The 12,368-nt window shown below is 45.7% G+C and overlaps 1 long non-coding RNA gene across 1 annotated transcript in view; it reads left to right on the top strand.

Annotated features, from left to right (window-relative positions):
• LOC117795633 overlaps positions 1-8,967 on the top strand; it is a 60,354-nt gene extending 51,387 nt beyond the window's left edge. Inside the window, exons 2-3 of the long non-coding RNA XR_004619707.1 lie at positions 8,199-8,368; positions 8,867-8,967. This is a non-coding gene — a long non-coding RNA (uncharacterized LOC117795633). The remainder of the gene's footprint in view (positions 1-8,198; positions 8,369-8,866) is intronic.
• The last annotated feature ends 3,401 nt before the right edge of the window (positions 8,968-12,368 follow it).

Genomic DNA, 12,368 nt, shown 5'->3' with positions numbered 1-12,368 from the left:
TTGGTTGCCCAATCAACTGATTAATAAACTAGGAGCAGGGATGGACTTTCACGGACGTAGAGACATGTCTGCTAGTCTCTTAATGTCTATGACATGCCTGTGAGATCCCTGGAGTTGGCATCTATAGATACCAACCGTAGGATAGCGGGGAGCTCTACAGCATACTCTGGTGTTTGCTGGCACTCGCATTGAATGTGGCCGAAAGGTAACATGTGGATCAAGATTCCTTTACACCTCCTCCCCCAGTTAGTTTTGTCTCTGTTACTTCAAAATGAAGAGATCTTGAAGGAGTCACTTTGCTCTCTGATTCTTAGTTTGCTGATCTTAAAAATTGGATCACTAAGAGCTACCTTGCAACTATTGTATGGTTTAGAAATAGTATGTGTAGGGGCACCTGGGTGGCACAGCGGTTAAGCATCTGCCTTCGGCTCAGGGCGTGATCCCGGCGTTATGGGATCGAGCCCCACATCAGGCTTCTCCACTATGAGCCTGCTTCTTCCTCTCCCACTCCCCCTGCTTGTGTTCCCTTTCTCACTGGCTGTCTCTATCTCTGTAAAATAAATAAATAAAATCTTTCAAAAAAAAAAAAAAAAGAAAGAGTATGTGTAAAAACCCTAGCATGAAGCGTGGAGTGTGATAATGCTTAATAGACCTTCTTCTCCCTGTTGCTTTGGTACTGATCCAGACTCAATTCAAGACTGCATTTGCTAAGTGTAGAAACCAGTGTTCATGTTACCTGTTTGCTTCCCTGGGAGACTCAAAGGACCATCTTTTTTATGTATCTGCTGCTAGCTACATGGCTCATGCATCTCTCCATTTATCCCCAGTTTCATAGCTCCTGAGGATGTTAATTCTGCACTTCAGCAGACCCCAGAGGATTCTTTTGTTACACATTGTTCATTCCTTATATCATTCTTCCACCAAACATTTATTAAGAACCTCCTGTGTTTCAGGTGCAATGATGGGCATTAAGATACTGCTAGGCCAACGGCACTGAGTTAAGAACATGAACAAACCTATAAATAACCTACTTCTAAACTCAACCCACAAAACCTTGATAATGAAGAAGTTTCCTATTGAGCCTCTGTTTAGTGCCTGAAAGGGAGAATTTTTAACTCATTGCTGAGGTTCAAGATGCCCTTATTCCTTTTTAGATGATGTCTTCTTTCCCAAAGCCAACAAAGAGAAAGAGATAATTGAAAGCAGGGCTGCAAGAAAGATGCTCGGCAATTTAAACTCTGCATTAGGGATCAGAAAACTTTTTTCTGTAGTGGGCTGGATAGTAAGTTTAGGCTTTGTGAGTTGTAGTCTCTGTTGCAACTACTCAAGTCTGACATTATAGCATGAAAGTAACCACAGATAACATATAAATGAACAAGCATGGCTATGGACCAATGAAATGTTATTTATAAAAACAGGCAGGAAAACAAAAAACACTGGCGGGGAAAAAAAATCAAAGATTTAAATAAATGGAGAGCTATACTATGTTCATGGATTAGAAGACTCAATATTGTTAAGATGTCAGTTCTTCCTAACTTGATCTGTATCAAAATCTCAGCAAGCTATTTTGTAGATATTAATAAACTGATTCTAAAATTTATATGAAAAGGCAAAGGACCTCAATTAGGCAACACTATGCTGAAGAAGAAGGGCACAGTTGGAGGAGTCACACTATCAGATTTCAAGAGTTACTGAAGGGCTAGTCAGGGTCACCTGGGTGACTCAGCAGGTTAACAGCACCTGCCTTCGGCTCAGGTCATGATCTCAGAGTCCCGGGATCGAACCCCACATAAGCCTTCCTGCTCAGCGGGGAGTCTGCTTCTCCTTCTCTGTCCCTCCCCTGCTCCTGCTCTTTCTTTCTCTCTAAAATAAATAAATAAATCTTTAAACAAACAAACAAAAAACCTCAACAATAAGAAAACAACCCAATTAATGAGTAAAAGATATGAACAGAACTTCACCAAAGAAGGCATATAGATGGCAACTCAGCACATGAAAAGAATTAAAGAATGTCAGTATGTCATTAAATAGTTAAAAATTAAAGCAATAAACTTTTTCTTCATATCATTAAAATAACTAAAATCCAAAAACTGACAATCCCAACTTTTGGCAAGGATGTAGATCAGCAGGGACTCTCATTTGTTCCTGGTGGGATTGAAAAATGATACAGCATCTTTGGAGGACAATTCGGCAGTTTCTGATAAAACTAAACACAGTCTTACCCTACAATTCAGCTATCACACTTCCAGGTATTTACCCAACTGGTTTGAAAACTTATGTCCACACAGAAATCTGCCTCTGCATAGCAGTTTTATTCATAATTGCCCCAAACTAGAAAAACCAAGATGTCCTTCGTAGATAAAGGGATAAATAAATCATGATATATTCATACAATGGAATAACATTCAGCAGTAAAAAGAAATGAACTATCGAGCCATCAAAAGGCATGGATAGATCAAATGCATATTGTTAAGTGAAAGAAGACAGTCTGAAAAAGTGTAAGATTACAATTATATGACTTTTAGAAAAGACCATAGAGATGGTAAACAGATGAGTGCTTCCAAGCATTTCAGAGGGGATGGATAGTTGAAGAGGTGGAACACAGGGGATTTTTTAAGGTGGTGAAATTGTTCTGTATGATACTGTAATGATGAGTACAAGGCATCAAACATTTATCAGAACCCATAGAACTTTATAGCACAGAAAGTAGACTTTATACAAATTTTTAAAGAGTATTTATTTGAGAGAGAGAGAGCACAAGCAGGGGGAGGGGCAGAGGGAAAAACAGACTCTCTGCTGAGCAGGGAGCCTGATGCAGGGCTCAATCGTGGGACTCCAGGATCATGACCTGAGCCGAAGGCAGATGCTTAACCGACTGAGCCACCCAGGTGCCCCAACTTTATACAAATTTTTAAAAATCACGTAAGCATTTGGGGGAATCCCAAGATGGAATGTAGAATGTGACGGAAGAATCCCCAGTGTATTACAAATGTCAGCACAGAAATGAAGGAAGTCGGGGAACAAAGTACTAGCCTAATTAACTTTGGAAATGAGTGGAGTTTGTAAGACTACAGGCTGATGAGTTAAGAACTCTGAAGCCATTATGCATGAATGCCAGAATTGGGCAATTAAGCTGATGGATGGAGGATGGTGGGAATCTGGTTTCTTGTTGTTGGAGTGGGAGATTATAAATAAATAAGGACAGGAGGCAAGAAGTATCCATGTGGTAATGCATTAGAGACATCCGTGTGAACTCATATGTAGCTTACCACAGATACAGATGATTACATATAGAAATATTTATAGATGCATGTGTATGTGCACAGGTTAGTGTCCATGCATATGTCTCCTGGTTCTGTCCGCTGAGAGAACCTAAAAGTCACGACACCTCAGAAGCAATGAACGTACCTAGTGCTCGTGATCTTCTCCAGTAAAAAGAACCGGGATCTTCGGAGAAATGGCTAATTCTATGGGAACAGGAAATATACAAAGTGACCCTGGAACATCCTGTTGCATCAGAACGTAAGACAATGTTCCAAAAAACAGAGCAACAACAGCAAAACAAAAACAAACACCCCACAATGATGGGAATATGTTAAGAAGATACAGGAGCCCACTGAAAGCTGGTTGAGCAAGAAAATTAAGTAATACGATGTATATCCCCAAGTAGAAAATATAAATACCCATGAGTTCATAGTGACATTAATAAGCAATTGAATGAAGAACAGGCAAAATCTCCTGGGCAGAATTCCAAACAACGTATGCAGCTCCTGCCTCTTAAGTGTGGGTTGTGCATAGTGACTTTCTTCCAAAGAGTACAGCTCAGGCAAGAAGGGGAAAGAAGAATAACTTCTCAGTGGACAAACCTGGCAAACCCTCCCTCAGCCAGGTGATCCAGATGGACATCTACAGTGATACACCTTGTGGATTGCTTGTGCCCTGGAAACGAGCTGATGAGAATGGCACCTCACATCTGTGCGCTTTCTCTCCAAAACTCATTATCCCAGCCTAATCACGAAAAAAAAAAATCAGACAGATCCCAACGGAGGGACATCCAACAAAATGCTGGACCAGTGTTCCTTAAACTGTCGAGGTCACTGGAGCGCCTGGGTGGCTCAGTGGGTTAAGCGTCCCACTCTTGATCTCAGCTCAGGTCTTGATCTCAGGGTTGTAAGTTCGAGCCCCACGTTGAGCTCCACCCTGGGCAAAGGAGCCTACTTTAAAACAAACAAACAAAACTGTCAAGGTCACCAAAAACAGGGAAAGTTAATTCAAGAAATTATCACCACCAAGAGGAGTCTAAGGAGACATGATGACTACCTATGATGTGAGATCCTAGACAGGATCCTGGACTAGAAAAAGGACATTAGGGGAAACTGAAGAGATTTGAAGCATGGTCTTAAGTTGATAATAATTTATCACTACTTGTTCATTAATTATGACAAATGTACACACTACGGCAAGATGTTAATAACAGGAGAGTTACTGGGTATAGGATGTACAAGGAATTTCTGAGCTATGTTCTCAATAATTTTGAAAGTTGAAAATTATTCCCAAATTAAAAATTTCCTTAAAAAAAAAGAAATACAGGGAGCAGGCTGGGTTTTTTCCACAGGTTGTAATTTGTTGACTCCTTTTCTAGAAAAATCTCTTCAAACCTGGCGACTCATTAGAATCACGACAGGAACTTTTTAAGAACTTTATTTGTTTTTAAATAGGTAATTTAGATATTTCAGAAGTTAAGATGGTGTACAAGGTCTGTATCCCACCCTTGTCCCCAAATATTTGTCACCCCCTGCTCTTTTTAGTCACCATTTTCATCATTTTCTTTCTTTTTTTTTTTAAAAAGATTTTATTTATTTATTTGACAGAGATAGAGACAGCCAGCGAGAGAGGGAACACAAGCAGGGGGAGTGGGAGAGGAAGAAGCAGGCTCATAGCGGAAGAGCCTGATGTGGGGCTCGATCCTGTAACGCCGGGATCACGCCCTGAGCCGAAGGCAGACGCTTAACCGCTGTGCCACCCAGACGCCCCATTTTCGTCATTTTCTTGTGTATTCTTCCTGTCTTCCTTTATGCAGATATGAACAATATGAAAGCATAGTCTTGATTTTTTCCCCCTTCCTATAGTAATTACTCTGCCTGTTGCTTTTTTCCCCTTTATCTATATCCCCAAGATCTTTCAATATCAGTGCAATCAGAGAGATCCTCATCCTTTTTTAATGGATGCACAGTATTCTAGGCTGAGATTGTACCAGCCTTTATTTAATGCACCTCTCCTGCATAAACATTTGGCTTGTCTCCAATCTTGGCTGTTACAAATTATGCAAGTGTGTGGGGCGCCTGGGTAGCACAGTCGTTAAGCATCTGCCTTCGGCTCAGGGCGTGATCCCGGGGTTCCGGGATCCCGGGATCGAGTCCCATATCGGGCTCCTCCGCTGGGAGCCTGCTTCTTCCTCTCCCACTCCCCCTGCTTGTGTTCCCTCTCTCGCTGGCTGTCTCTCTGTCACATAAATAAATAAAATCTTTTTTAAAAAATTATGCAGGTGTGAATAATCTTGCATGGATGGAAGTATAAGCTTGTAGAGGGATATCTGGGATGCCTACATCCCACTTCAAACCAATTAAATCAGAAATTCTGGGGACAGGTCCTGGCCATCCTCATTTTTACAAAGTCCTCGGGTAATCTTAATGTGTACCCCAGGATGATCAGCCTTGTAGCTGAAACACACCCCGCAAGGTAAGAGGGCGGTAGGGATCCTTTGAATGGATTTTCCAAGGGGGACAATGGTTCTCAAGCCTGGCTACACATCAGAGTCACTGAAGAGCTGTTTAAAAATACTCCCATACAAGGCTCACCCCAGAAAAAAAAAGTGAATCAGAACCAATGGGGGTAGAGCCCCAGCACAATTTCGTAAAGCTTCCTCCGAGGTTCTAATGCACGGTGGTCAGAGTTAAAGCCTGGGGGAAATGCACCTGGTTAAGAGAAAGGAGTTGTTTTCACAGTCAGACCTCTACCCATGCTTCTCCGCTGAGCTCTTCCGCTCACTTTCTGTCTGTCCGTTCCCCTCCCTGGCCTCGTCTCAGAAAGTAATTTGGGGGTACATCTAGAACAGAGGACGCATGGCGCGTCATGGTGAGTGCCCCCGGTGCAAGGGTGGGCTGGTGGGCTTGTCCAGCCCACAGGTAGTAGGAACATGAAGGGGACGCCTGCTGCCGGAGAGCCCGCATCACTGCCCATCCGTGAGCTTCCAGATTAATATTTTGCCAACCCTTGATGAATTCCCGTTTCCTTCCGGCAGCCTCTCTTTCCCATCAGCAGAACTATGTGGCGAGTGATGAGGACATTGGTGTATACCAAAAACTTCTCTTTCCTGGTCTCGCCTTGATTTCAATGAGTTGGCTTGAAATCCAAGACATGACATGCTTTGGGCATTGCTTCCTAATTGTGTCCTGGGGAAGGATGTATTTTCGAAAAAGAAACAAAGAAATAGCCCTTGATAATTGATTCTTGTTGAGTGCTTGCTCATAGAACCCTTGCCCCAACTGCGTGCTATTTTAGCATCCTCATTTATAGTGGCAAACTGAGGCCCGGGGAGGTTAAGAAATCTGTTCAAAGTAACACAGCCAGGCAGTTTCAAAGCAAGTGGATCTCAAAACCAGGGGTACACAGCTCCCAAACCCAAGCTGTATGCTATACCATCTTCTTCCCGTAGGAGCTGAGAAATGTTTCCTCGTTTCTGTGAGCTACTCTAGGCCTACAGTATATTCTTGACAGTCGCCATCTTTGATGGAACCCAAAACGTTGTTGGCCTCCACCTTGGGGAGAAATAAAAGGAGTCTTTTACATTATCTGCCATGGTTTCCTGATGAACTTTCTACAGGAGGCAACAAGGACTGCTTTCCATCTCCAATAAAATCATAGTGGCTTTTCATGGTACTGCACCCAGATGTTTCTTGTCAGGTTCCTCCTAAAACACTGCAAATGCCACCTGCTACAGCACGGTTCCAGTTACCTTTATAGTTGCCAGGTGCATAGAAGTGTTACCCTCGTTCCCTCATTTAATCCTCATTCCACCCTATTCAATAAGCAAACTGGGCTCCCAGACCTTAAATAACTTGCCAACATCACACTGCTAGGGAGTGGTGTATGGCCAGCTTCAAATGCAAGTGTCGCTTGACACCCATGCCTATGCCCGGCCCATCCCTGCGTGTTTTCTAGGGAAATGTTCTTTTCAACCCTGGTGCATCTTTCCACCTTCCTCTTATTACCCCAAAAGACATTCAGATGTTTGGAGTCTCTATTTCTTCTCCTACCCAAGCCAGAGAGCATTAGGACACCGCATGCACAGCCAAGCCCCGTCTTCCCCAACCAGAGCCAGAAGAATTCCAGACATTAGAGTGGAGACAAGGAGCTGGAGTGAGAACCCAAGGGTTAATATTGCTATAGCGGGAAAGTTATCTGCTTTGTTGTACCACACAGCTTCCCAGCCCTGCCGAAGGGGCTATTAGCATGCAAATGTACTTTGCCTCTTGCTCTTTAATGTTTTACTTCTCTTAATTGCTGAAACCGGTTGTAATTTCTGAGCACTGCTGGCTTCAGGGAACTAGTTTCCTCTAAAGGGATCTATCATTGCACCTGGAAATATTTTTGAATTCTAATTTTATTAACCATTTGGGTGAGGCATTTTCTCTTTTTACCAAAAGGGGGGGGGGAAGCCCAGGTTGAAGTTAGAAACCTTCTTGTTTTGCCTTAGTCTGATTTAGTGCTTAGCTTCCCCTGAATTCCTTGGTTTTGAGTTTGACCTTCCAAATAAGAGACCAGAAATCACCTCTGATATTTGATGAAGGTAAGAGGGAGCTTATCAAAGATCTCAGGTATCAGACTCCTGGGAATGAATTTGTAATGAGGAATCTTTCTGAGTGCTACCTGGATTGGAGCATCTTCTGTTCTCGTGTTCAGACGGATTCCAGACGGGTGCATTATTTCTCTGATGCCCAAACTACGTCCCGTGAAGTAGGAAGGACTGGAGAGCCTCTGTCATGGTAAGACACGTTAGCCCGAGCAAGACATTCTCAGCCAGTTTAAGGAATAATTGCCTCCCCCTTCACCCATCCATCCCAACTGAATTTTTTGGAGACACTCTGAAATCAGAAGTGGCCTCTAGAAAGCAAGTCACTCTTGTTGACCCTCCCCAGGTGCCATTGTTGGCCAAGCCATTCTGCGTCCCGGAAGCACGTTACTAAGCAACTCGTGGAGACCATTAGCCTGACGTGGCACTTCTTTCTGGTTGAAAAGCAGTCTTACGGAGGCTGAAACCTGGCAGAGGCCATCACTCCGTGCAGATCCAGGACCGCAGTATGCAGAGGTGGGTACTGGAGAGAAGGTGGGAGCAACGCAGTGGCATCCTATGTGGGGGAAGGAAGCAGCGCCCAGTCTGCCCCACTTGGTGCACAAAGTCGATAGTAACATTCTACCTCCGATGGATGCGTGCGGCCTCAGGGGTATCTTCTTGCCCTGTGCTCTGTAGAAGAGATCATCAGGGTCTTTAAGTGACAGTCCTTTATCCACCACTTTGTTATTTAGCTTGCAATTGGATTCTGAGTTTCTGGGAATCCCAAGTGCAATGAGAAATGGTGGAGAGCCACGATCTCGTGCCTGGCCGAACAAAAGGGCAACACAGCCACAACCGTAGAGCGAGGGCCAGCCCGCAGAACGTTCCTTTTCTTGTCTTCCCACGCACACTTCTCTGCATCCCCATGAAGCCTTTCCTGCCCAGTGTGTTAATGAATGCACAGAAAAGAAAACCACAACAGAAAATAGATCGTGAGCTTACCCGTTGATTTATTTGTGGACACATTTTCAGGGCTGGGGGATGGGAACATCTGAATGGGCTGAAGTTAAAGCAAAAAGAGACTGTGGCAGAGCTGAGTTCTGGACGGAGCTCTGGAAGAAACCAAAAAGAAGGTAAGATGAGTGTGCTCCCACGGCAAGGAGGCTGGAAGGTCTTAAGGGCGGGAAGTGACATTAGTCCACTGTCTCAAAGCCCACCTTTTTATATGCCTTTTTAGTGGTAGTTGGGAGTGGGGTGATGGTGGGCGGAGAAAGGCTGTCCCCTTTCTTTGCACCTCCTTTGTACCAGGCACTTTGCATTCACTGAGGCTGCTAAGGAATTCCTGGTGTAAGTTTTATCTCCATTTTGCATTAAAAAGACACAGGTTCAGAGAGTCCTCCAGATGCTCCAGGCTACAAGACCACGGAGAGAGTGGCAGAACCAGGGCTTACATCAGTTCTCCCTGAGTCCCAAACTTCCCCTGCCACACCACACCCTGGACATGCGTGGAATCTTCCATCTACCCTGGCAGAGCCTCAGAATAGAAGTGCTGGTGGACTAGAAGGTGGACTTAGTCCTAAGTGGCCTCGCTCTGTCCCCAGCCACCCACCAGCGTTTCCCCTCCCCAACAATTTCACCTTGTTTCCTTTGGAGAAAACATGACTTTTCCCATTGATGAAACTCCAAGGCCAACAATACACCCACTGCAAGCACACCCCACCCTTTTCCCCAGACCAAGCTTTAAGGCTGGCTGTTTCCTCCTATCCCCCCACCCCACCTGCCTTGACCTTCCTTTGCAGGGGAATTTTCTGCATGACAATGTCTGGTCCCCGCTGCCCGGAGCTGCCCTTTTGCTATTAGCACCTAATGAAAATGTAACCGTATTTAACCCCCCACAGTCCCAGATTAGCAGGAGAGGGCCCAAGTGGGTTTAATTCCTTTGTATGATAAGCATCCCGCTCTCCATTTGGACGGTCCAGCCCCTTCTCCCTGGAGAGGACGCAGAGCTGTGCAGGGCTAGCTCGGACCTCTCAGCTGTCCGGGCACAATGGGGAAAGTATCTTTTGTGGCATTAACGGCTTTGGGGAGGGGAGAGGGGAGGGTACGGGCTGGTGGGGAGGGGTGCAGTTGAAGAGGAGGAGAACAATGTGTGAGAAGCTGAGGCTGTGGGTTTCCCACACGGACCAATATGTCCCCCCCACCCCCCTCTGGGAGAGACAGATCTGCAGCGACCAGCCCACAGCTGATCCCGCCTTGATTGGCTTTTTTTCCCATTGTGCTCTCAAGGGACGAAAATCCTTTTGTGGCGTGAAAGGAGAGGCGTTCCTGCCATCCCCTCCCTCGAACTGATTGGCTATGTCACGAGATGGCCAAATCCACCCGGATTAATGTGCGGCCGACCGGCCCAGAGTGAGGATGTCTGAGTCCGCCCCTTTGGGCCAGCGTGTCTGCTGCCCTGGGAGCAGGGGAGGGGGACCCCGAGGGGCAGGCCACCACCTTCTTCATATTTATTATTCTCCCCACCCCCCCCCCGCCCCGCGGGGATGTTTATTCATGGGCCACATCTGCTGGCTGGCAGTCGACATGTCTCTTGTTAGAATGCCTGGAGTCCCCAAGGAGCCAGGAAAGTGGGGCACATTCCTTAGGACCTGCCTCTTCACTTGACTCACATCATCCTTTGGCTTTTGAATCCACCTGTAATCTTAGCCCTCCCCACCGCCCAGCTCCCAGTCTTTACCTGCCCAGAGCTTCTCACCTGGAGATTCTGGGTTCTCTTGGCTGCCTCCTATTCCCGTGCTGGACTGGTAGGAGACTGCTTTCTCTCTCTGCCCTTTGCGCCTCTCTTGCTTCTACCTGAATCACATTTCTCCCCGTGGTTTCTTGTATAGATCAATCCAGGCCTTGAAGAACCAGCTCGGATTTTGTCTCTCTGACTGTCCTAATCTGGAGGGGAGATACACACACACACACACACACACACGTATATATATTTACCTCTTTCATTGTGCGTATCTTTCTCTACCATAAGTAATCATGATTCCTCTCAGAACCTATAGGGTCCCGAAGGACAGGCTTTGTCTCTGGTTTACCTTTGTCACCTCACCTGCCCGCACCTAGTGCTGATTCATTAGGTGTGTACTTGGGAGGCGTCACTCTGCACCTGCTGGGAGAATGAAATGAGCAAATGCAGCGGGACCCCAGGTCTTGGACCTCTCTTTCAGACCTGTCATGGGCACTGGGACTAATCTAGAAAGTATGCAATTGCCTTTTTTCCCCCATTTGTAACGTGACACAAGTTTGCTTCAACATAGCTTTCCGTTTGTCTGTCCAGTACGTGGTTTTAGCAGTAGTGGCCATTGGTGTCTGACATTTCCAAGGACAAGAGGAAAAGGGAAGATGGGGGAAATAGGAAGGACCCAACACAGAGGATGGAGAGACCCATGCCCAGATTTGAGGGGACAGGACACTCAGTCGAGCCACTCCCAGCTCTGTGAATAGGACCAGCTCTGTCTGTAGGACCAGCTCTAAGAACTAAGCCACCCCCAGCTCTGTCTGTAGGACCAGGCTAATAAGTACTTCTGTGTCACAGCTGGGAATGTCTTTGCTATTTCCTATGATAATCAGTATTTGGTTTTGGGAAATGGGATGCCCTCCAACATACTTAGGAATATAGGCAAAGGGGGAAAATAGGGAAAAAATGAGAGAAGTTGTGGTATTTTTATGGACAAGCCCCATCAAATCATTACGGGTTTTGAGGGCAGAGGTGATAGCAGACCAGGCTGTGTGGAGTTACACGAATTCAGCAGTGCGATCAAGGATTCAGATGAGACAGTGGCTAGTTCTAGATGTGAGTGAGGAGTAGTCAGTGAGATCCTGGCAAGGGGTGGCGGGTGTGGCTTGTAAGTGGGGTGGCCGACTTTAGAATGATAAGTAGGACATCTTTCAGGTACGCAGTTGAGGGACTAGAAGAAACCAGAGAATTGGACTGCGATTGGCCCAGGGACGCTTTTACCTCTAAGCACTGCTTAAATATTGCTGCACTCTATTAGTCATGTACACGTTAGCGTGAACTGATTCGATCAAATGGCCATTCTTTTCTATCTCAGCTGACATCACCTGCCCTGGGTAATGGGAACTGGATTACTAGGAATAGATGTGGCAAGGCTGGAAAAAGGGCTAAGAAAGCCCTAAGATCCTCCAAGAAAGGATCCCAAGAGGGAGAAAAATGCAGAAAGGCAGGGGTGTGGCTTTGGAGCAAACTCCACCCGCTCGACAAAAAAATTTTCCTGAGAGCGTTCCTATTAGGGTAATATGACTTTTTCACCTCTCTGTTCCCAGAACAAAACAAAAAAGTCCCATGAGTTCTTAGTTCCAATTAAGCTGGACCAAATACTATTTGGAATGCAATCTATCAGCAAACTGGGACCAGTGCATTAGACTGGGCCTGGGAGCTGAAGTCAGTCGCTGGCGGGGCGGGGGGGGGCGGGGGGGAATGGCTCCGCCCCTGAGTGTATCCGGTCCTCCTCCTCTGATT

This window comes from Ailuropoda melanoleuca, chromosome 13, assembly GCF_002007445.2.
Source record: "Ailuropoda melanoleuca isolate Jingjing chromosome 13, ASM200744v2, whole genome shotgun sequence".
Taxonomy (NCBI): domain Eukaryota; kingdom Metazoa; phylum Chordata; class Mammalia; order Carnivora; family Ursidae; genus Ailuropoda; species Ailuropoda melanoleuca.
Note: the sequence above shows the minus strand (reverse complement) of the source record. Positions and strands in the feature narration are given on the sequence as shown.